This window comes from Delphinus delphis, chromosome 11 (assembly GCF_949987515.2).
Source record: "Delphinus delphis chromosome 11, mDelDel1.2, whole genome shotgun sequence".
NCBI lineage: Eukaryota > Metazoa > Chordata > Mammalia > Artiodactyla > Delphinidae > Delphinus > Delphinus delphis.
In genome coordinates this window covers 83,624,198-83,647,652 of record NC_082693.1, presented here as the reverse complement: position 1 = coordinate 83,647,652, position 23,455 = coordinate 83,624,198, and the positions used below count along the sequence as shown (strand labels likewise).

Below are 23,455 nucleotides of genomic sequence, written 5' to 3'. Positions count from 1 at the left end.
TTATACATTTTCTTATAGTGCATATATCACATTTTATCACATAATTTGTATGTGAAAAATTTATATAATTTATATGTGATAAAATATAATGAATTATGTAATTTTATAGATTATTAATATTGTACTAGCATAGATTTATGGAATTATGGAATTGAAAGAGATCTTCAAGCTTCTGCCAGGCATTTTGCAAAATGGAAATACTGTGAATACTTATATAGAGGCTTCTGTGCTTAAATACATTTGGATAGCTTTTTTTTTTAAGTAAATTTATTTATTTTTTTATTTTTGGCTATGTTGGGTCTTCATTTCTGTGCGAGGGCTTTCTCTAGTTGCGGCGAGCGGGGGCCACTCTTCATCGCGGTGTGCAGGCCTCTCACTGTCGTGGCCTCTCCCGTTGCGGAGCACAGGCTCTGGACGCGCAGGCTCAGCGGCCATGGCTCACGGGCCCAGTTGCTCCGCGGCATGTGGGATCTTCCCAGACCAGGGCTCGAACCCGTGTCCCCTGCATCGGCAGGCAGACTCTCAACCACTGCGCCACCAGGGAAGCTCCCGTTTGGATAGCTTTGAGTTAAAATTACTACTGCTAGATTTCTTAGAGCCTTTATTAATCTTTTCTGAAAAAGAAGTCTCTGAATTTTTGTTTTGCACTGTGTCCCGCATATTATGTGGCTGGTCTTGCTGAGAAGGCTTAACTGTGATGGGAACTTTCGCACAGAAACTTGAAGGATGTAAGAGAGAAACTGAGGCTATGGAGGAAGAGCATTCTGGGCAGAGGGAAAACCAAGTGCAAAGCTCTTGAGGGGCAGTGTGCCCAGTGCATTCTAGGCACAGAAAGGAGGACAAGAAAATGAGCAGCGGGGGAGGAAAAGCAGCTGAGATCACAGTGGTGCAGGTGGGGGAAGAGGCGTGAGGACTAGCATAGGGCCCTGGAGTTCTTTGGGGAGATTTCAGCTTTTCTCTGAGTGGGATGGAAACCCATAAGAGGACAGTTTTGAGCAGAGGAGTGACATGATCTGACTTAGTTTTTAACAGGATCACCTTTGCTTCAGGGTTGAGGATAGATTCCAGCAGTAGTGTGAGGGTAGGGAATGGGCAGGGAGAATATTAAGGCCAAAGCAGGGAGGCCACATAGGAGGCATTGACCATAATCCAAGCAAAAGATGATGGCAGTCTGGACCAAGGTGGCTGCAGTGGAAGTGGTGAGAAGTGGTCAGATATTGGGTATTTTCTGAAAGGGGCACAAACCATGCGTGCTGAAAGATTGGCTGCAGGATGTCAGAGAGGGTTGAGATGACTACAAGAGTTTTGGCTTACAACTAGAAGAATGGAATTGCCAGTAAATGTGATAGGGAAAACTGGATGGAGTGGGTTTTAGGAAAACGCTTCCATTTTGGACATGTTAAGTTTAAAAATTCAGAGTAAACGCTAGGATATATGCATTAGGACTCAGGGGAGATGCTGAGGCTGGAAACCAAATTTGAAAGTAGTCAGTTTACAGATGGTATTTAAAGCCAGGGGGTTGGATGAGATTCCATGGGAGAGGGAATTGATAAAGAGAAGTAGGACGCAGGTCTGAGCCTTGGGTCATTCTAAAGTGAAGTGACCAGGGAGATGAGAAAATACTTCCAAAGGAGGCTAAGAATTTTCAAGAATACCAGAATCTTTTCAATCATCATCATCCTCTTTTGATAATCATAATATTAATACATAATACCTATGTTGTAAGGATTTCAGGGCATTATAGATATTTAGAACAATCGCTGGCCCAGCATAAGCATTCAATAAATTATAGCTATTTTTGCTAATATTTAAAGATTGCTCTCTTCATTTCTCCAATAAGGAAACAGGTTTAGTAACTTCCAGAAGTTCACTAGCTAATAACTGACAAAACCAGAGTCACATCCAAGTCCTTTTGTCTCCAAATATCTGTGCTTTTCCCACTACTTTTCCTATATGACTTTGTTTCCAAATATTTTTACATAAACCAATGAGGAAATAAAATTCAAAAATCGTAACCATCAAGCACTTATTGAGCACTTTAATGTCCAGGAAACAGGTTGGAATGGAAATAGAGACTGTTACAACGTACTGAGCACTTAACACATGGCAAGCATTGTGTTATCCCGTTTAACAGGAAAGAGGAAATACTATGACCGCTTTTTACAAATAAAGAGTGTGAGTCCTGGAGAATAAAGAGAAGAGTTAGAGTGAGATGGGTGGACATGGGCAGGGGGCTGTTTCAGATGTACGGTTTCAGTTTGGGATCTTGGTCATCCTCAGCATTGACATTTTGTATTTACCAGCTCACCTGGGAATATGAGCAATTGGCCAAAACTTCTTTTTGTTTCGGGAGTGCCTATTCATTTATTTGTTTTCAGCTTTATAATGTGTGATTGACAAGTAAGCATCGTAAGTATTTAAGGTGTACAATGTGATGGTTTGGTATAAGGAAGGTACACCTGCACAGGGGAAGCTTAAATTCTATCAACAATTTTCTCTGGAAATTTTCTCCTTCCTTCTTACCTCCCTCGCTTCTTCCTTCCCTTGCTCCTTCCTTCATTTCTCCATTCCTTTCTTCTTCCATCCCTCCCACCCCTCCTCCCTTCCTTCTTTCCTTTCTCCCTTCCTCTCTTAGTAGATAGATGGATAGAATTTGATATTTGGGACTTAAGGAAATTCCAGTTTAAAACGGCTTGTGTCTGATTACTTGTTTGACCACTTACTGAAATGTGACATTAGCATGTAATGCCTGAGGTTAGCTTCATTTGAAATTAGTCCTTGAACACTAAACATTCTTCATATTTGTTCCTGAAAAGCTAAAGGAATACAATTCATGAGGCTTGTGTGCAGAGTTATTTGCAAATGTTTGTCTCAAACATTCTAGCCAGCCTGCCACTTTTGGTCATAGCTGGGTAGCTCCTATATGACAAACCTCGTTAGAAATAACAACATAAAGTCTGGAAAGAATATAAGAAACAATTACCTGAGGCATTACCAAAATGGGCAGAATCTGTGGGGGGATTGACACTAGGAAAAAGGAAATGGTGCTCAGTGAGTTTCCTGTTTTTATGGCAAGCCACAGTATTACTGGCTTGAAGAATTAAAGAACATAGCAATTACAGGAAAAGAGGAGAGTCCCTGGATTAATAGGACAGAGAGACAGAGCCATAAACTCTGTGTTTAAACTTTTGACCAAGTCTCTGGCTGATCTCTAAACTATACATGCATAGTTTAGGTACAAACGCCTAACAGTTCATCCAAAGTTCAAAGAACTAAACTAAAATTTCAGCTGCTGCCCACAACAGAGAGACAAAATTTTGCAGCTGTGTTCAGCCAAGTTAACTGATAAAACAAACAAATAAAAATCAATACTCCTCAGAGGAATATAACACTATCAAGAGTCTAAACAATGTATTATTCACAATTTCCAGGATACGACTCAAAATTATTTGACATTTAAAGAAACAGGAAAATGTGACTCGTAGTTAAGAGACAATCAGTGGAACGGACTCTGAGATAACACAGATTTTGGAATTATTGGACCACAATTTAAAACCAGCTATTATCCTCATAATCTAAAAGACAGAAAAACCAGCAAAAAAATAGAAACCATAAAATTCAAATGGAAATTTTATAACTGAAAAATGTAGTATATGCCATAAAAGTCACTGGATAGGTTTAACATCAGTCAATTTCAAGATAATCAATAGAAATGTTTCAACATGAAAAACAGTGATAAAAAGGATTTATCAGAACAAAGCCTCAGAGAGTTGTGAGACAATATCAAAAGGTTTAATATATATATAATTGAAGTCTCAGAAGGAAAGGAGAGCTATACTAGGACATAAAATATTGTGAAGAAATAATGGCTGAAATTTTTTCCAAATTTGGTGAAAGACACAAAATTACATATTGAAGAAACTCAACCAATACCTAGCAAGATAAATAAAAAGAAAACCATATCTAAGGATATCACGGGCAAATTTATGAAAACTCAAAGAGAATAACTTGAAGGAGGCCAGATGAAAATGACACATAACTACAGAGGAATGATGATTGGAGTGGCCATTGACTTCTCATAAAAAATGATGGAGACCAGAAGATAGTAGAACATTTTTAAAGCACTGGGAAAAAGGCCAATCCAGAATTTTATATCTACCAAAAATATCCTTCAAAAATTAAGGCAACTAACACATCATTGTAAAGCAATTATACTCCAAAAAAGATGTTAAAAAAAAATTAAGGCAAAATAATGACATTTTCAGATAAAAGAAAACTAAGAGAATTTATTGGTAGCACACCTATGCTACAAGAAATGCAAGAGAAAATTCTCAGACTAAAGGAAAATGATGTCAGATAGAAACAATAACTTTTAGGAAATAATGAAGAGAACTGAAAATGGTGAATATGGGAATAACAATAAAACACTCTTCCCTTTACATTCTTTAAAAATTTATGTGACTGACCCCCAAATTATAACATTGTAATAAGCAGTTAGTAATGTATGCTCTGTATTATAGAGTTAGTAACATAACTGTATCATAAAACAGTAGGAGGGATAATTTTATCTTTACTATTGTATACATTTTGCCTGAAGATACAAAATTAACTCACAGTAAACTGAAATGTTAAGGATGTCTGTTGTAGTTCATAGTGAACACTGAAAAATAATGCAAAGAGGGGCTTCCCTGGTGGCACAGTGGTTGAGACTCTGCCTGCCAATGCAGGGGACATGGGTTCATGCACTGGTCCGGGAAGATCCCATATGCCTCAGAGCGGCTAGGCCCGTGAGCCGTGGCCACTGAGCCTGTGCTCCGCAACAGGAGAGGCCACAACAGTGAGAGGCCCGTGTACCGCAAAAAATAATAATAATAATAATGTAAAGAAGTTTAAGTCATATCTTAAAAAAAATCATTGCCAAGACCAGTGTCAAGGAGATTTTCCCTTGTTTTCTTCTAGGTGTTTTATGGTTTCAGGTCATACATTTAAGCCTTTAATTCACTTTGATTTAATTTTTGTGAGTGGTATAAGGATCCAATTTTGCTCTTTTGCATGTGTATATCTAGTTTTCCCAGCACCATTTATGGAAGAGACTATCCTTTCTCTATTGAGTATTCTTGGCTGTTTTTAAAATATTAGTTGACTGTATATGCATAGGTTTATTTCTTTCCTTTCAATTCTGTTCCATTGGTCTATGTGTCTATTTTTATGCCAGTACCATACTGTTTTGATTACTCTAGCTTTGTAATATAGTTTGAAGTCAGAAAATATGATGCCTTTAGTTTTGTTCTTCTTTATCAGAATTGCTTTGGTTATTGGGAGCCTTTTATGGTTCCATATGAATTTGGGGATTATTTTTTCTATTTCTGTAAAAGATGCCATTGGAATTTTGATAATTGCATTGAATCTGTGACTTTGGATAGTACAGATATTTTAACAATATTCTTTTAATCCATGAACGTAAGATATCTTTCCATTTATTTGTGTCTTTTTCTGTTTCTTTCATCAATTTCTTATAATTTTCAGTGTACATATCTCTCACCTTCTTGGTTAAATTTATTCCTAAGTATTTAATTGTTTTTGAATCTATTGTAAGTGGGATTGTTTTCTTTATTCCTTTATGCAGGTAGTTCATTGTTAGTGTATTGAAACACAACTGGTTTTTGTATTTTGATGTCTGTGCCTTTGAAGGAGCAAACATCTCTTCCAGTCTTTACAGATTGGTTTTGTCAGGTTAAGTCCTTCTGTCAGTTCCCTGGGCTGACAGGATTACCTCTGGAATTATAGTCATGCTAGACTGGAGCTAGTTTTGATGCTGCCACTAGGTCTACAGTGGGGTCTGCCATTAGCAGGCTTGTTACAAAGGGCTGGGGTAGGCATGGATCCTTTCTGGTCTCTGGGTGGATGGGATTGCCTCAAAGACCTTGTTCAGTTGGGTGATACAGGGACAGGGGTCCACTTTACAGTCCCCAGTTGGGTCCTCAGTCAGTGGGCCTATTACCAGGTGCACAGATAGGTGTGGCTGCTGCCAGGTCCCTGGGAGGGCTCCTGTCTAATCACTGAATGTGTCCCTGGGTGGGCAGGACTTGCCCTGGACTGTGGCTGAGAGGGGCCAGAACCAAGCCATGGGTCTGTTTCGGGTTTCACAAGCCAAAATTGAGGTCTACAGACCTGACTCTGGAGGCATGGATGGGCGTGTCTCCCACCAGTTCCCTGGGTGGGCTGGACTGCTCCCTGACTGTGGCTGGAGGGGCTGGAGCCATGTACAGGGCCTTTTCAGGATCTCTAGGGGGCACAGACAGGTATGTCCTTTATCAGGTCCCTATGCCAGCAGGACCACTTGCAGACTATGGCTGGGATGGTCAGAAGCCCCATTAAGGGGAAACTTTCAGAATCTACAGTCTGGCTGAGTTTGCTGGCTTTGCCTCCAGAGGTTCCTGGACCATAGCTGAGAGGGGCTAGAGCTGGCTCATGGGCCACTTCAAGTCAAAGACTGGGACCAAGTTCTGTATGCTTATTATCCCATGCACAGGTGGGTGTGACTCCTTCTCAGTCCCTTGATGTATGGTGCTGGTGACAGGACCAAGCCAAATGGGCTGTGGCTGAGTCCTTGGGAATATGGAGTTGTTGCTAGGTCTGTAGCCAGGACCACGGTTGGTGAGTCAGCCACCTGGGTGCTAGCCTCAACATGGCTCTCCTCGGTCTTGGACTATCCCAGTGCTTCACCGTCTCCTACCTGGATTACAAAGCTCCCACAAAGGCACTTTTGTCCATAGATGGGTGCCAAATTATTGCTGTTCAGAGGTGACAAAGGAGAGGACACCTTATTTAGCCATCTTGCTTTCATCACTCTCCACAACCTTGGTTTTCTGATCCAACATTTTTATGGCATATTAGTCAGGTTTCTCCACAGAAACAGAACCAATAAAATATATATAGAGAGAGAGATTTATTATAAGGAATTGGCTCACATAATCATGGAAAATGGCAAGTCCAAATCTTCAGTGTTAGCCAGCAGGCTCAAGACCCAGGAGAGCTGATGGTACAGATGAACTCCATAGACCATCTGGTGGAGGATTCCTTCTTGTTCCAGGGAGCTGGTCTCCTTGTTCTATCAGGTTTTCAACTGATTGAATGAGGTCCACCCACATGATGGAGGGCAATCTGCTTACTTAAAGTTCACCAGTTTAGGGCTTCCCTGGTGGCGCAGTGGTTGAGAGTCCGCCTGCCGATATAGGGGACACGGGGTCGCACCCCGGTCCGGGAGGATCCCACATGCTGCGGAGCGGCTGGGCCCGTGAGCCATGGCCGCTGAGCCTACGTGTCCAGAGCCTGTGCTCCGCAACAGGAGAGGACACAACAGTGAGAGGCTGGCGTACCGCAAAAAAAAAACAAAAACAAAAGTTCACCAGTTTAAGTGTTAACCATATCCAAGAACACCTCCAAGTTGACACATAAAATTAACCTTCACATATGGCTACTTATTCTTCACTGTTTTCAAGAGTCTTGATGTTACCTGGTAAGAATATTTGCTTTATTCCAAAGTCTGCTGGCGGTGGAAGGGAAGACATCTGAGGCCAGGCAGTGCTGAGTTTATATCCTGACTCTGTGAGAATTTAGGCGTTTATTCATTAAGCTCTAAAACTCATCTGCTTTATCGGTATGATTAAAATTAAAATGTCCTTGAGGCATATAGTTGCTAAAAAGATTAAAATAGTACACACTAACAGAATGTCTGGTACATGGAATATATTTAAATAAATATTAAATCTTTTCCTTCCTTATTCTCAATTTTCTGTAGTTTTCATATGCCAAGGATATTATCTTTAGATACTTTGTCTTATTCAGGGAGTCATTAGCTGTAAACTAGCAAAAACCTGCCGAAATTAGCTCAACTAAAAAGAAAAGTGGGGCAAGTGAGATTAATATTATAAGAGGCACTCTTACATAGTTCTTTAAAAAGGAAATTAGAATCAGCTGAGCCTCGCTGGGAAGGAGCTGGGAACTGGGCTCAGCCTCCGTGGTGTCTGCCCCATTCATTTCTCTACGGTGTAGCTTCCTCTCATTTCTACTTCACTCATCACTTCTGCTCCTCCTTCAGTTTGGTTTGCATCTAGTTTTGGTCAGAACTGACTCTGCTCCAGCTTGGTGTGATGTTAGTTCTCTCAAGAGTGAGAATTTGATTGGCTATAGGCCACCCAATAGACTTCCTGACACCAATGCAAGTATCCATCTTGGTCCAATCAGGGGGTATGACACGGTACAAGCATGGTCACTTAGTTTTGCCTGTCAGGGAAGAGAGTGATAGAAAAGAGACTTCTATAGGGAAATACACTCCCAAAACATGTTGACCATTGCCCCTTCACTTTCCACCTATCAAATTCTGCATTTTTTTAAATTTCAGAGATAAACACTCTGTGCTCTGAGGTTTTCTTCTCCCAGTGCTTCCTCCAGAGAAGAAAATTCTGTTTTCCCAAGAAAACTATGTTTTATTTCCCCAAGCTGAGATAACTCCAGTTTATCCACCCTCTTTTTAATAAGACATCTTAAAAGACTGTTTGAGCTGACATTCTCCCAAGAGACAGAGTCTGTGGGCTTACTTTCTTATTGCCATGCCATTTAATTTAATTATGTCATCTTATCATTGCTACACATAATCTCAGGGGACCCTGGGAAATCGGGCCATGCTGAATACTTTGCATTCCAAGTATCTCATTCTCTTCTCATCAAATTGTAATTATCTTCACCCTCATGCTCTTTATACAAAACGACCATCCCAAGATAGTTATGCCCACATGGTCCAAACCAAATGGAGACTTAAGGTATTATCTGATCAATTTTTACCAATTTTGACAACTGGTTAAGGTAATTAGAGCAGGAGGAAAGGGATCTCTTTTTCTCAGAGTTTTGTCTTCTGGTCTAAATTGCTCATGTCACAGCTTTGTATCTTCTCTTTGCTTGATGGCTACACCTACGTTTTCTCAAGTCACAAAGCTTATTATCCAGGCAGCTTAGAAAATTTTCAGCTTTAGCCACCATTTTTCCTGGGAAGAAAATTTTCATGGGTAAAATTATTCATTTTAGAGTATACAAGGCCAAAATTCACTCTGGCATTTTACCTTATGAGACCAACGTTTGCATACAAAAGATCTACATACTATGTAGAATGCATAAAAATGCAAACGTATTTTTAGTTTTTCTATGTAGCCTTCATAAAGCTTGGCAACTCCTTCCCCAAAGCCCTTAAATAATGCACTTGAATTTGAGATAGGTTAATTCAATAAAAGCTTTACTTTCTTTTCTGAAGGCCCCTGAGTGACCAAATGCTGGTGTGTTTTTGACACTGCCATAAAACAGTGTAATCTCACTCATTTATCAATTTTTGCTCAGGAGGACCTGAAGCTGAGCTCATTTAGAAGCTGAATTATCTCTGGCCCTCAGAGCCAGATGGCAAGTTCCTGTGAAGGTGGGGGAATATTGCTTCCAGGAATTATTGGAAAGTAATCTCCACACCTGCCGTAGCCTGTGGAGCAGACTGATAAAAACAGAACATGCTACATTCCTCCCACCAACCCACAGCCCCAAACACTCCACAGCCAGAACCCTATTCAGCATGAAATGTAGAAGTGATTGCCCCCCGTGCTTACCAGTCCCATTTGACCCAAACTCTCACAAATACTAACTCTATATTTTCGAAAAGAAAAATTGGATTAGCTATCGCTTTCCATCCAGGTGCTTAAATAAGTCTTTTCTTCTTCTTGTCGTTATGAAATGGCATGGTCAAAGACAGAAGAATGGGAAACACTCATGGGTGTGTTTACCAGAGTATTATTAAAGAGAAGGAATTACTTTGCTTCAAAGGTGGAGGTTTACAATACCTGTATAATGTTTCTAAAGGGGATAATGAAAGGTTTGGCCAGAGTTCTACTTCTTATACTTATGGGGTTTTTTGACTTGTATGTATATGTTAAACACACACACAAAATATATCTGTAATATATGTATTCCATATACCCTGCCTACCTTCTGGGGTTATCAAGAGAATGATTCAATACTTACCTGGCGGGGGCGATACCGTGATCACGAAGGTGGTTTTCCCCGGGCGAGACTTATTCATTGCACTCCGGATGTGCTGAACCCTGCAATATCCCCAAACGTGGTAAACTCGACTGCAGAATTTGTGGTAGTGCGGGACTGCGTTTGCGCTTTCCCCCATAAAGGAAAAAAAAAGGAAGAGAGAGTGATTCATTCATTTTCTTACTTAATAACTGTGTTTGGTTGAAGGGATCCCAAAATGGAGAAGGCATGTTCTAGTTTCTAAAGGAATCCATCTTGGAGAAAGGATTAAATTATGTAATGATATGGACAGTAACTCACAGTGTTTAAGAAAGTTGTCATTGTGCTAATATGTTTTCATAATTGTGGACCTTTTATTTTCATCCAGAACTACTAGATATAGGTGCTTTCAAAATTATTGGAGCAGGATGGTTTATAGCAAAGACATATGCTGTGTTGGTATTTTCATAGTTCTATTAGAATCTTATCATTTTAACAGGAATGCTTCTTACTATTTTCCTTTGGCTGTATTAAATTAATCAGAAAAAAGTGCTAGAGGTTCTAAAGCCAGCCAGACCTGCAGCTGACTCTTGGTTTTACCAATAAGTCACTGAGTTACCTTGGGGAAAAAAAATCACATAAACTCTCTGACCTTTATTGTCCTCATCTATTAAATGGGGATAACAATCCTTAATTTTCAAGGGTTTTTTTTTATGAGTTATATATGATTCTGTATTTAAAAAGCACCTAAGAGAGTAAGTGGTTCTATAAATGGCAAAAATAAATGGTGGTCAGATATTGCTCTGCGGAAAACCTGGTCATTATAATATGACAAATTAACTGAAGAACTCAGACAAGTTGATACCTTGTCAAGCCCAACTCTAGAGAATCATCTCAAGGAGGTCTCGAAATTAAAAAAAAACTATATGAATTCTGTAGGAGATTTTTATCGTATTAAATAAGGCTAGAAAATCTTGGTGTGATATCCTTCTCAGTCTGCTAGGAGAAAACATGTTAAATCCAACAAGAGGATGGGGACCTGCTTTTTTTTCCTTCCAAGAGGGATAGCTCTTAATCAGAGTGCATTCTCCATTCAAAATAATCTGTGAAGATTGGCATGAAAATGCAGATTCCTAATTGAACAAAGACAATTATTTCCAGATTGAAGTACAGTGGTGAATAGCTCTGTGCTCCAATTACCGCCAGACTTTTATTTCAAATGGGAAGCTGAAATCACAGATGAGTTCGCCTTAATTGGGAGAAATGGCTGAAATTGTACTTTTAATGCCCTACTGTAACATCGTCTATGTAGGTCATCTTTTTTTCATGTACACATGACAGTGCCCTGTTTATGTCCATTTGGGACAGCAAGCTGTGATGGTGAGAGGGATAGCCTTTTTTACAAACAAAGGTAGAAGCATCCAAAAGTTAATCAGAGCCATAAAACTGTATAGCTTGTAAATAAAGGAATGGAAGAGTACATTCTTTTTTATAACTATGTGTGAATTCACTGACTAACATGAAAACCTAACTCAAGATAGCATTTGTTCAAGCAAGATTTTCCATGATCCTGATTACTCCTTCGTAATGTATCCACTTAAAAATTATCAGAGGGTAGCCCAGTCATGAATACAAGGGCTCACCAGATTAGGGTAGGTCTAACAGATTTTCTAAAGATTGAAAAAAAGAAAATTCAAAGGAGAGACGAAGTCTGTGCTTCTCAAACAACCAGGAAGCACCAAAGGAGAGCCTATCGTATGGTTGAGTTGGAGGTGGTGCTGAGTTGACAGAGATGAGGGTGCGGAAACTTTGTCAGTAAAGATTCCTCTTCTCAGGTCCTCTGTCACTCCAACTGGGGAGTCTAGATCGGACACATGAAGCCTTGTCACCAACCACCATGAACCATATGTGTTTGTGTAGACGTTTCCTGTTTTCAAAGGGATTTCACAAACTATTTCGTTGCATCTTCGTCCTTCCAAATTCCAAGCTAGGTGTGGTAGATATCACCATCTCCTTTTACAAATGCAGAAACTAAGGTCCAGATCCTTGCTTAAGGGGCAGAGTGAATGAGTATAGGGCTAGGATGAGGACCCAGCCTTTGATTAACGATAACCAATCCAAAGTGTCACATGTCGCTGGAAGAATCCTAAATGACTTCCATGCCTTAGTGTGAAAGACATGCCACTGTCTTTCAGGCCGTAGAAATAATAAGAAAAGTAACTGTGCTGTCTGTCATCTTACAGTCATTGGCTTTCACAATTAGCTAGATATATCCCACAGATGTGGAACCTGGGGTGCACAAAGGTTAAATGACTTTTCCAAAATCCAACAATTAGTTAAGTGTTAGAGCTAGACCCAAACGAGCCTCACTGACTCCAAACCCTGTGCTTTTTCCTTTCACCAGGAGAGACCCAGGTTTCCACATCCATCCCTTCTGCTGCTCTTCACAGAATTTATTCATTCGTTCAACAAAAATCACAGCAGTGGACAAAATAGACCCAAATCCCTGTCCCTATAGAGCTTACCTATTCTAGTAGGAAAAATAGACATTAGGCAAAATAAGTAAAAAGATACTGTACGTTTGATGGCGGTAAGTGCTATGGAGAAAAATAAAGCTAGAAAAGATTTTCTGGAGACTGAGAAGTTGCAAGTTTAGATCAGGTCATCTGGGGAAGCTTCACTGAAAGGTGGCAGTTCAGCAAAGTCCTGAGGGAGGTGAGCGAGGGAAGCTGCATTTCAGGCGGAGGGAGAAGCAAGCAGTCTGGCCTCAGTGTTTGCCTGGCTTGGTCAAGGAATAGCGCAGAAGCGAAGGTGGCCGTAACTGGGTGGGCAGGGGGCGAGGGAGTACGGGAGGAGGGCGTAGGGTAATGAGAGGTCAGACAGAACCAGGCTCAGGCCAGCTTGAGGACTTTTCCGAGTGAAATGGAAGCTATTTCAGGGTTTTGATTAGAGGACATCATCATCTGACTTATGTCCAAAGGATAGCTCTAGATCTTTACTGAGAATAGACTAAAAAGGGTCCAAGTTGGAGGCAGAAAAATCAACTAGGAGGCAGATAACAACAACAATATTTATTATATTATTAAATTAAAAGGGCATAAAGATGATTTATATTGGCTTCAGCTAGGGAGGTGGTAAGAAATGGTCAGAAAGATAAGAAATAGGGCTGGCTCTACCCCTGTTGCTGCCTGTTTGCCTTGGTTGCTAAAGTGTCTTGGAGATGCTGAGAGGGAGGGAGTCCTCACGGGAAAATGCTCCCAGGCGTGGCAGGCAGCCACAGGAGGGTCTTGTTCAGATCTCCCTTCAAGAGATAACCTGCCGAGGAGAGGGCCTGGTTGATGACCTCATCTGCACCCTGGATGCTGTGCAGCGGCGCTCTCACTGAGGCCACACTCTCCCCACGCTGCTCCCAGCCAGGTTCCTGCCTAATCAGGACTCCTCTCACAGGCCAGCTTTGCTCCAATCCCCCTTCATCTTGTCTCTCCCTTCACAGACCTGCACAGACTGACATCCCTGCCCTCTCTCATCCACCTTGGGCTTCAGTAGCTCTGTCTTTCTCTCTGCTGAGGTTCTTGGAACCCCAACTGGCATAGCCAATTGTTTGCGCTAGCCAATAGCAAAAATGATCCTACCACTAATAAAAAGAAATACAAACTGAGTTCTTACTATGTGCCAAAAACTGAGCTAAGTGCTTTACATGGAGTATATCTTTTTAATCTTTACTACAACCCAATGAGGAATGTACTATTTTATGTATGAGGAAACTGAGTCTTAGAAAGATTAATTGATTTCCCCAAATTCAAATATCTGGCAAATGGAGGAGTTGCCATTGAACTTGGGCAGCTTGGGTATAGAATCTAAACCCTGGCAACTATATCAGTCTCAGGACAGGGTCCTCCCACTGCCCTGCCTGACTGACTTCATGCTTCTTAGCTAACCTACAAACATCTTCATAAGATTTTAACCAAACTTATCCATGAGGTTCAGCAAGAAGCTAGTACCTTCGTACCCTAGTACCCTAGTACCCTGGTACCCTAGTACCCTAGTACCATCCCTGTAGTTAGAGTTTCCATTAACTTCCCAGGGTCATACAATTCCACCCATCTAGGAGAGAGCTGTTCTCATTTCTCTGCAAATATTGGTCTGATGCCTGGCTAGTGTCTTTGCCACCACATTTCATAATTTGTATTGTATTATTTTTAAGTGACAACTATTTCATAAACTATCACGGGATGAAGAAAAGAGCCCTGAATTGGGATCAGAAGACCAGATTTCTAGATCCAACCCCAATACTAAGTCAGTTCAAGATGTGCTCTATTGCTAGTCATGAAACCCCATCTGAACTAGTCGAGGCAAAGAGGGAATTTATTTGTTATCCAAACTGGGAAGTCCAAAGCGTGTCTCTAATTTCAGACATGACTGTGTCCAGATAACAGCATTAGGACTCTGTCTGTCTCACTGCATCTGTCACCTCTGTCTGCCACTGTTTGGGCTTTGTTCTCTGTAGGCCCATTTTATTTGACAGTAAAGATGGCTCTCCCCAACTCCACGCTACATTTTTCTTAACACTGGATATCACAAAAGAAGAAAACCTCTCTCTCTGTATTCATATAAATCCCTAATTAAGGACATGATTGGCCTTGTTTGGGGAAGGTGCTTGACCGTGAATCAGCCACTGGGTCCAGGATGATGACATATTCTGATGGGTAGTCGGGTCATGATACACCTCTGCAGGGGGGAATACAGGGCCAACTGATTAATCATCACAGCAGCAGGAGATATTTATTCCTGCAGTAAAAACAAAAAATGATGCTTGGCAAGTAAATGTAATAGCTTTACACAACTACCATCATAGGTCTTCCAAATATAAAACACATGCATCCCCTTTGCACGGCAACCCAAAGCTTCACCCGCCGGCCACATCCAGCTCAAAATCCCATCTCCTGGCTCATATGCAGTCCTTCAGATCTGGACCTGATGTGGCTCCCTGTGATGCAGCAAGTTAAAACAAGACATAAGTCATCTGACCCCACACGTCTCCCCCCCACACTCATATACACACATACAATACACTCGATATACGTCATACACACACATACAATATACTCAGTATACAACAGTGAAACAAGGACAGGCAACTTGCAACAAATGTCCTCCACTCGAGACAGAGAAGAACGGTAAACTAGCAGCCTCCAGTCTCTAGGAGTGACAAAATCCTCGACCTGGTAGTGGAGGAAGCTCCTTGATTGGATCCTAAATATGCGTTTTAGGATCTATTTGATTTTAGCCAGTTCTAAGGGCCAATAACCAAATCCAAAGTTCTTCCCTAAAGGAGTTTTTAAATCCTGCTTTATTCATTTTCTCGCCTTCTACCTCTTTCTTCCTCTCAATTTACTGTTGGCTCACTGGAGGTTATCGCAAGCAATAGCCATGATTAAGAAGGCAACACAATCTGAATTCTGCTACAAATCCAAGTCTTTCTAGTTAATTAAGAAATCTCTGGTGTCTTTTGTTATTATTATTATTATGGGTTTTTTTTTGCAGTACGCGGGCCTCTCACTGTTGTGGCCTCTCCCATTGCGGAGCACAGGCTCTGGACGCGCAGGCTCAGAGGCCATGGCTCATGGGCCCAGCCGCTCCGCGGCCTGTGGGATCTTCCCCGACCGGGGCACGAACCCATGTTCCCTGCATCGGCAGGCGGACTCTCAACCACTGCGCCACCAGGGAAGCCCAGATCTTTTGTTGTTTAACATCTTTCTGTTACTTCCTGCCATTTGGGGTCCAGAAGTAAGTAACTCTTTGCTATGAAACTCCCTCTATCTGGACCCTCTCTCTGTTCCCTTTCTTTTCTTTGCAATTATACCCAGGATCAACCTACACACACTAATATCTGGCTCTTCCAAATTCTTCATCTAGAGATACAAGCTCCAAAGGTATTTCTTCTGCCTTCCAATTGCTACAGGCAATAGTTTTATCAAGCATTTTCTTTTAGCACCAGGGATTTCTGGTCTCAGGCAGCTCTATTTTCTCACCACCTGACAACCAAATACTAAGCCATTACCATATATTTTAGACTTTGATTATGACATTACACCACTTCAGTTAGTGGTAAGATAATAAGCTACATGGCTGTGACAAATACTTCTAAAAATAAGTGATTCAAACACTATAGAGTTTTATTTCTCATTTATATACCAGTCTGGGGTCAATGTCCCTATTTTATGGTTGGGTCTCTGCCACAGTGATCATTTGAGGACCCAGGTTCTTCATATTATTTTAATCTCACAGATCCACTATACCTTAAAGCTTTGCTATCATCTTCATTCACTCAATAGACTGGAAAAAAAGAGAGCATGACAGCAAAGGAAACCATAAACAAGACAAAAAGACAACCCTCAGAATGGGAGAAAATATTTGCAAATGCAGCAACTGACAAAGTATTAATCTCCAAAATATACAAGCAGCCCATGCAACTCAATATCTAAAAAACAAACAACCCAATCCAAAAATGGGCAGATGACTTAAATAGACATTTCTCCAAAGAAGATATAGACTACCAACAAACACATGAAAGGATGCTCAACATCACTAATCATTAGAGAAATGCAAATCAAAACTACAATGAGGTATCACCTCACACTGGTCAGAATGGCCATCATCAAAAATTCTACAAACAATAAATACTGGAGAGGGTGTGGAGAAAAGGGAACCCTCTTGCACTGTTGGTGGGAATGTAAATTGATACAGCCACTATGGAGAACAGTATGGAAGTTCCTTAAAAAACTACAAATAGAACTACCATACGACCCAGCAATCCCACTACTGGGCATATACCCTGAGAAAACCATAATTCAAAAAGCGACATGTACCACAGTGCTCATTGCAGCACTATTATAATAGCCAGGACACAGAAGGAACCTAAGTGTCCATCAACAGATGAATGGATAAAGAAGATGTGGCACATATATACAATGGAATATTACTCAGCCGTAAAAAGAAATGAAACTGAGTTATTTGTAGTAAGGTGGATGGACCTAGAGTCTCTCATACAGAGTGAAGTAAGTCGGAAAGAGAAAAACAAATACCATATGCTAACACATATATATGGAATCTAAAAAAACTTGGTTCTGATGAACCTAGGGGCAGGACAGGAATAAAGATGCAGATGTAGAGAATGGACTTGAGGACACAGGGAGGGGGAGGGGTAAGCTGGGGCGAAGTGAGAGAGTGGCATGGACATATATACACTACCAAATGTAAAATAGATAGCTAGTGGGAAGCAGGTGCATAGCACAGGGAGATCAGCTCACTGCTTTGTGCCCACCTAGAGGGGTGGGATAGGGAGGGTGGGAGGGAGATGCAAGAGGGAAGACATATGGGGTTATATGTATATGTATAGCTGATTCACTTTGTTATACAGCAGAAACTAACATAACATTGTAAAGCAATTATACTCCAATAAAGATGTTTAAAAAAAACCCACAACTATATTATTTTATAGTTCTGGAGATCAGAGGCCCTAAAGTCATGGTTGATTGGCAGGGCTGAGCTCCTTCTGGAGGATATAGTGGAGAATCCATCTCCTCGCCTTGTCCAGCTTCTAGAGGCCACCTGGATTCCTTGCTCATGGCCCCATACTGTATTCAAAGACAACACCATAGCATCTTCCAATCTTTCTCTCTGCTTCCCTTTTCACTTTGCTTTTTTCTCTCCAATTCTCCTATTTCCTCTTTGTGATTACATTGGCTCCACCCCAATAAACAACCTACCTCCAGGTCCTTAACTTAATCTGTTTTGGAAAGTCCCTTTTTCCATGCAAGGCAACATATTCACAGGTTATAAAGATTAGGATGTGGACATCTTGGGGGTGGAAGGTGGTTGGCATTATTCAGCCTGCCACACATGTATTATCTCAATCTCACAACAACACTATGGAGTTGAAGTTAATTGTTTTTCCTTTTATAATCAAGGAAACAGACTAAAAATGATTGAATAAACTAATGAAGTTTTAGTACATGGCAAATAAGCCATCACACTCAGATCTATTTAAAAAAAAGAGAGAGAGCATGGAAGGACCTACCCACTTAAAGCTTTGCCTCAAAAATGGCATATGTCACTTCCACTCACATTCTATTGACTAGAATTTAGTCACTAGGACTCACTTAACAGCAAGAGACTGGGAAATGTAGCCTAGCTGTTAGGCCAAGAAGAAAAGGAAACAAATTTTTGGTAAACAGCTAGGAGACTCTGTTGTACTAAGTAAAGAAAAAGTGTGTCTAAAGGGAGAAAGTGTTTTTAACTGCCGGCTGAAGCTTCGGGACCAAAGAAGTTGAGAGGTGATATATTACTAAATGACTTGGATTGTTGATTTTAATGAGAGTTTCTACAGAACTAACCAGATACAAGGTGGATTGCCAGAGGTTGAGAAATGAGTGGGAGGTGAAGCAATGGAGGCAGCACATGTAGTTGATCCTTTCTAAACCCTTGGGTGTGAAGGCATTTCCTATAACAAAGGGTTAAATCAAAAGAGCAGAGACTATGTAGACCAGGAAATAGAGTATATCTAGTATAGGGGCATGTTATGAATTAAACTGTGCCCCCACAGAAAAGATATGTTGGAGTCCTAACTCCCAGTACCTCAGAATGTGACCATTGGAGATAGGGTTGTAAGAGAGGTAATCAAGATAAAATGAAGTCATTAGAGTGCGCCCTAATCCAATATGGTGTTCTTATATTGCCTTGCTATATGCAAGGTGCAGAGCTAATCATTATCTCATGGACCCTTCCAATAACTCCACAAGGAGGATATTATTAACTCTCATTTTTACAGATTAGGGAACTTAGGCTTAAATGAGTTAGATATAGGATCTAGTCTTCAATCAGTACAGGAAACAGAATCCTCTCTATGTATTCAAGCAGAAAGAGATTTCATACAAGGATCTGGTTACTTAGTAAACCATTGTGAGAGTTGGAGAACAGAACCTTTTAGGCTGGGCCTCTATGAGTGACTCCCAGAAAACTGGTGCCAAAGAAGTGGCTACCTTTGCCACATCTTCTGGAATTGTGGATTCGGTGAGGTTGTGATGAAGCAAGAGGCTACCCCTGCCACCACCACCTAACATCCAGCAGTTAAAATGGATATTGGGATGTTGCATCAGGGAAAAAAATGGTCCCTAGGACTTTGCTTGCCAACAACAAAAGCTAGAATAGAACACTAGTCTTGCCTCGCTTTCACTTTCCAAATCTCACATTAGTGCATCTAACTGATGAAATTTACTTTGTATCCAAAAAAAGAGCTTCAAGGGAATCTGATAAATATAGTGTTTAGCTTTCTAACCTCTATAGTATCAGGTAGTGTGTAGCATGGATTTGAAATGGTTGCTGCGGACCAATTCACCACAAACACCAGAGATGGTTATTAATAACCTAGGATTAAAACAAAATGCTTCTACTACTTTCATGCTGTCCCTAGATAAGTCCATGGGAGAATTTCCCAATCTGAAGTTGTACAACATTGTTTTGCAGGATGTTAGTAGTTATCTTATAAAAACGCACTTGGGAAGCCCTAGTTTATACCAAGTAAAACATGTTTCTTTACTGCAGGACTTCTTGGAACCTTTCATATGTATGCAGGTTATCTATTACCACAATAATGCAAAGTAACTCATCTCATAACTTGATAGCTTAAAAGCCAGTTATTATTGCTCATAAGTCTATCAGTTGGCTGGATGGCACTACAGATCTTGACTGGGCCTGCTCACGTGTCTGGGAAATGGCTGGCTGTTGACTGCTCTATCATGGCCTCCACCATGACGACAACATCAACTTGGTTCTTCTCTGCCTGTTGCATCTTCTATGAGACTAGCTGGAAGAGAAAGGCAAGGAGTAAGAGAGGGAGCAGAAAAGCACAGTACATCAAGGTCTGCTAATATCCTATTATCCAAAGTGAGTCACATAGCCAAATAAAGGATGGATCAAGGCGCTAAGGAATATACTAGACCTTTTGATGGAAGGACTTGCAAAGTTCCATTGTAAAAGACATGGATGTAGGGAGAGCTGAATAATTTGGGACATTAATGCTATCACTCTACCACAATACGCTAAAATGCAGGATAATTCTTCAAGAGAAGGATAACATATAAAACATTTTCCCAACTTATTTGACTAGGGAATATTCTTTTATTGAGAAGGTTCTGGGGACACCAATTTTAGAAAAACAAAGTTATTGCAAAGTTAACTTGTACACATTTATTTATATGTCATACCCTTTCCCTAAAGACACATCTTCATTTTAAGAGAAACAAGAAAAACTGTTCCCCTTAAACAATTTACATCATATTCTTTGGGCTTGGAAGGTGTAGTGCTGGGAAGTCACCCTATCTGCTATCAACAGGTAACAGACTTTCTAGGTGAAAGGCATTTCCTATAACAAAGGGTTAAATCAAAAGAGCAGAGACTATGTAGACTAGGAAATAAAGTATGTCTAGTATAGGGGCATGTTATGAATTAAACTGTGCCCCCACAGAAAAGATATGTTGGAGTCCTCACTCCCAGTACCTCAGAATGTGACCATTGGAGATAGGGTTGTAAGAGAGGTAATCAAGATAAAATGAAGTCATTAGAGTGTGCCCTAATCCAATATGGTGTTCTTATAAGAAGAGGAAATCTAGACACAGATACATAAGGAGAATGCCAGGTGAACATGAAGACAGCCATCTACAAACCAAGGAGAGAGACCTGGAACAGCTTCTCCTCTCACAGCTCTCAGAAGGAACCAACCCTGCTGACATCTTGATTTCAGGCTTCTAGTCTCCAGAACTGAGACAATACACTTCCGACATTTAAGCCACCCAGTTTGTGGTACTTTGTTATGACAGCCCTAGCAAGTGAATACAAGACCTCTGTTGTTTTTTGCCGGCCTATCATCCATTCTTCCTATGGTTCTTTTGGGGACCTTCTCCTCCCCTCCTCTTAGTTCCTGTGGTTCTTCTGGATCTGATTCAATCTGTAGCTCCAGGAGCTAGCAATGACCCAGGCTTAATCAATCAGTGTATCCCATCCCCTGACCACAGTGATTGGTCAGTGAAAACAGGCCAGGTTTTTTGATGAAATTTTTTTCAGGAGTTGCCATGCTGATAGAATGTAGGCCTGGAGCTAGTGGTGGCCACCTTGCTAGCATGAGGGAATTACCTTCCTGAGAGTGGACCCAATGCAGAGAAAATCCAATCTGAGAGATGGGGAGTACAAGAGTTCTGTAATATGTAATTTGAGCTCTTGGATACAACTGTTCCTGAAACTGCATACTCCTCTACTTTTCCACATAAATCCAATAACTTTTCTTTTATTTGGATTTGATTTGAGTTTCTTTCCCAGCAACTGAAAGAATTCTGGTTAAATGATACTGCTAGTTATTCCTATCTGCTTCCAACTGCCTCTTGACTTTCTCCAGTCACATTTTCCTAACCCCATCCTGGATTCTCCATCCAAGAGGCCCTCCCACTGGGCTTCCCTGGTGGCGCAGTGGTTGAGAGTCCGCCTGCCGATGCAGGGAACGCGGGTTTGTGCCCCGGTCCGGGAAGATCCCACATGTCGCGGAGCGGCTGGGCCCGTGAGCCATGGCCGCTGAGCCTGCGCGTCCGGAGCCTGTGCTCCGCTATGGGAGAGGCCACAGCAGTGAGAGGCCCGCGTACCGCAAAAAAAAAAAAAAGAGTCCCTCCCCTTTATACTCATGGAGAAACTCCAGTACGGAAGTGAGTTTAAGTAGCATTTATACACCTTTCATCTTCCTTGCTCTACATGAAACTTGAAAGAAAAGGTAATCCTAATCTAATCTTTTGCAGACTCCCTTCCTCCCTATGTCTCCTTTTTAAGCACACATTCAACCTCAGTTAGAGAACATTTTGCTTTAAAGTATCAAGGACATTTTGAAGGAAGAATGTGAGAAAAATATAGGTTTTGGTAAATTGTATCACTCATTGCTAAGTAACATCAAGTGAGTAATTAAAATTGAGAATGGAATACCCAAAATGATTAAAAGTGGGCAAAATTAACTAAATACCTAGGATTCCCAAACAAGTCTTCTTCTTTTAGAGTAAAAATATAAATTTGAAAATAAATATTGTATAAGTAGAATGCATGTGTAATTTTACTTTTGACCATGAAATGAAATATTTGGACAGGAGGTGAAAATAAACTGAGCTGTCTGTGGTCCTGAAAATACAATTATTAAGAACATGGATACTTTTTATTATTTACTTTTATTACAAGAAATGATGAAACGTTTTCCCATAAAGACAGAATGACTCTTAAAGAAGTCTGAATACAGATAATTTAATCTCATTTTCTTTGACTTTAAGTACTCCTAAGCAGATAAATTAATGAAGCAGATTACTTTTCTCATTCTGACAGAGAGCTTTAAGTTACAGTAATGTACAGCTACAGAGTAATAGTAAATACAAACAGGAAAAAATACTAAACAGGAACTAGAATGTCTAACCTTCTTGGTCTCAATTATAATTTTCTTACGAGAAAAAACATCCAACTCTCTTATCAAAACTTAAATATTGTCACATAATTTTCTTTGTTAGATTTCTCTTTCTAATATTTATAAACAAGAGCCTTTTCACAATTATGTTATTTCTTTTATTATGGTATTTATTTTATTTATTTATTTATTTTTGTGGTACGTGGGCCTCTCACTGCTGTGGCCTCTCCCGTTGCGGAGCACAGGCTCCGGACGCGCAGGCTCAGCGGCCATGGCTCACGGGCCCAGCCGCTCCGCGGCATGTGGGATCCTCCCAGACCGGGGCACGAACCCGTGTCCCCTGCATCAGCAGGCAGACTCTCAACCACTGCGCCACCAGGGAAGCCCTATTATGATATTTAAATAAATGTAGTTCTATATTGCTGATGCTTTTTTGATGCTTTTTCTATTTTCAGCAGGTTTTAGAGCTTGGTTTGTTGTGTTTTGGGTTTTTTTTTTTCTGTTAAAGTTAGAGAGAAAAGAAACATTTCCGCAATATGGGTGTCCACCTTGGTCACTGAGCTTTCTGTAATATAGCTTTCCACAGGGTGGAAGACAGAAGTATGCCCGTGGATAAGGTATTACACATTCATATTATCAATGAGGAAAACTGAGTTTCACAGCACTTAACATTGTTCAATAAACAAGTTACAGGATTCAAACTTGACTGTCTAACTTTATGTCTAGTATTAGCCTCTCTCAAGAGGATGTTTAATCTCCATAGCCAGGTAGTAAGCTCCTAAAGACTTCAATTCATGTTATATCTTTTTTGATAAAGAAAAGCCACTTGACCTACGGTCAGAGCATTGAGCTTTGTAGTCGGACAGGCCTGGTTTCAAAGTTTGGACTCCTAGCCTGCTCTGAGCCTCCATTTCC

The 23,455-nt window shown here is 40.7% G+C and overlaps 1 non-coding gene across 1 annotated transcript; it reads left to right on the top strand.

The window, feature by feature from the left end:
• The first annotated feature begins 10,051 nt into the window (after window positions 1–10,051).
• On the top strand, window positions 10,052–10,215 carry LOC132434675 (U1 spliceosomal RNA). The gene has a single exon (XR_009521390.1). It is a non-coding gene; the product is annotated as a U1 spliceosomal RNA (small nuclear RNA).
• The last annotated feature ends 13,240 nt before the right edge of the window (window positions 10,216–23,455 follow it).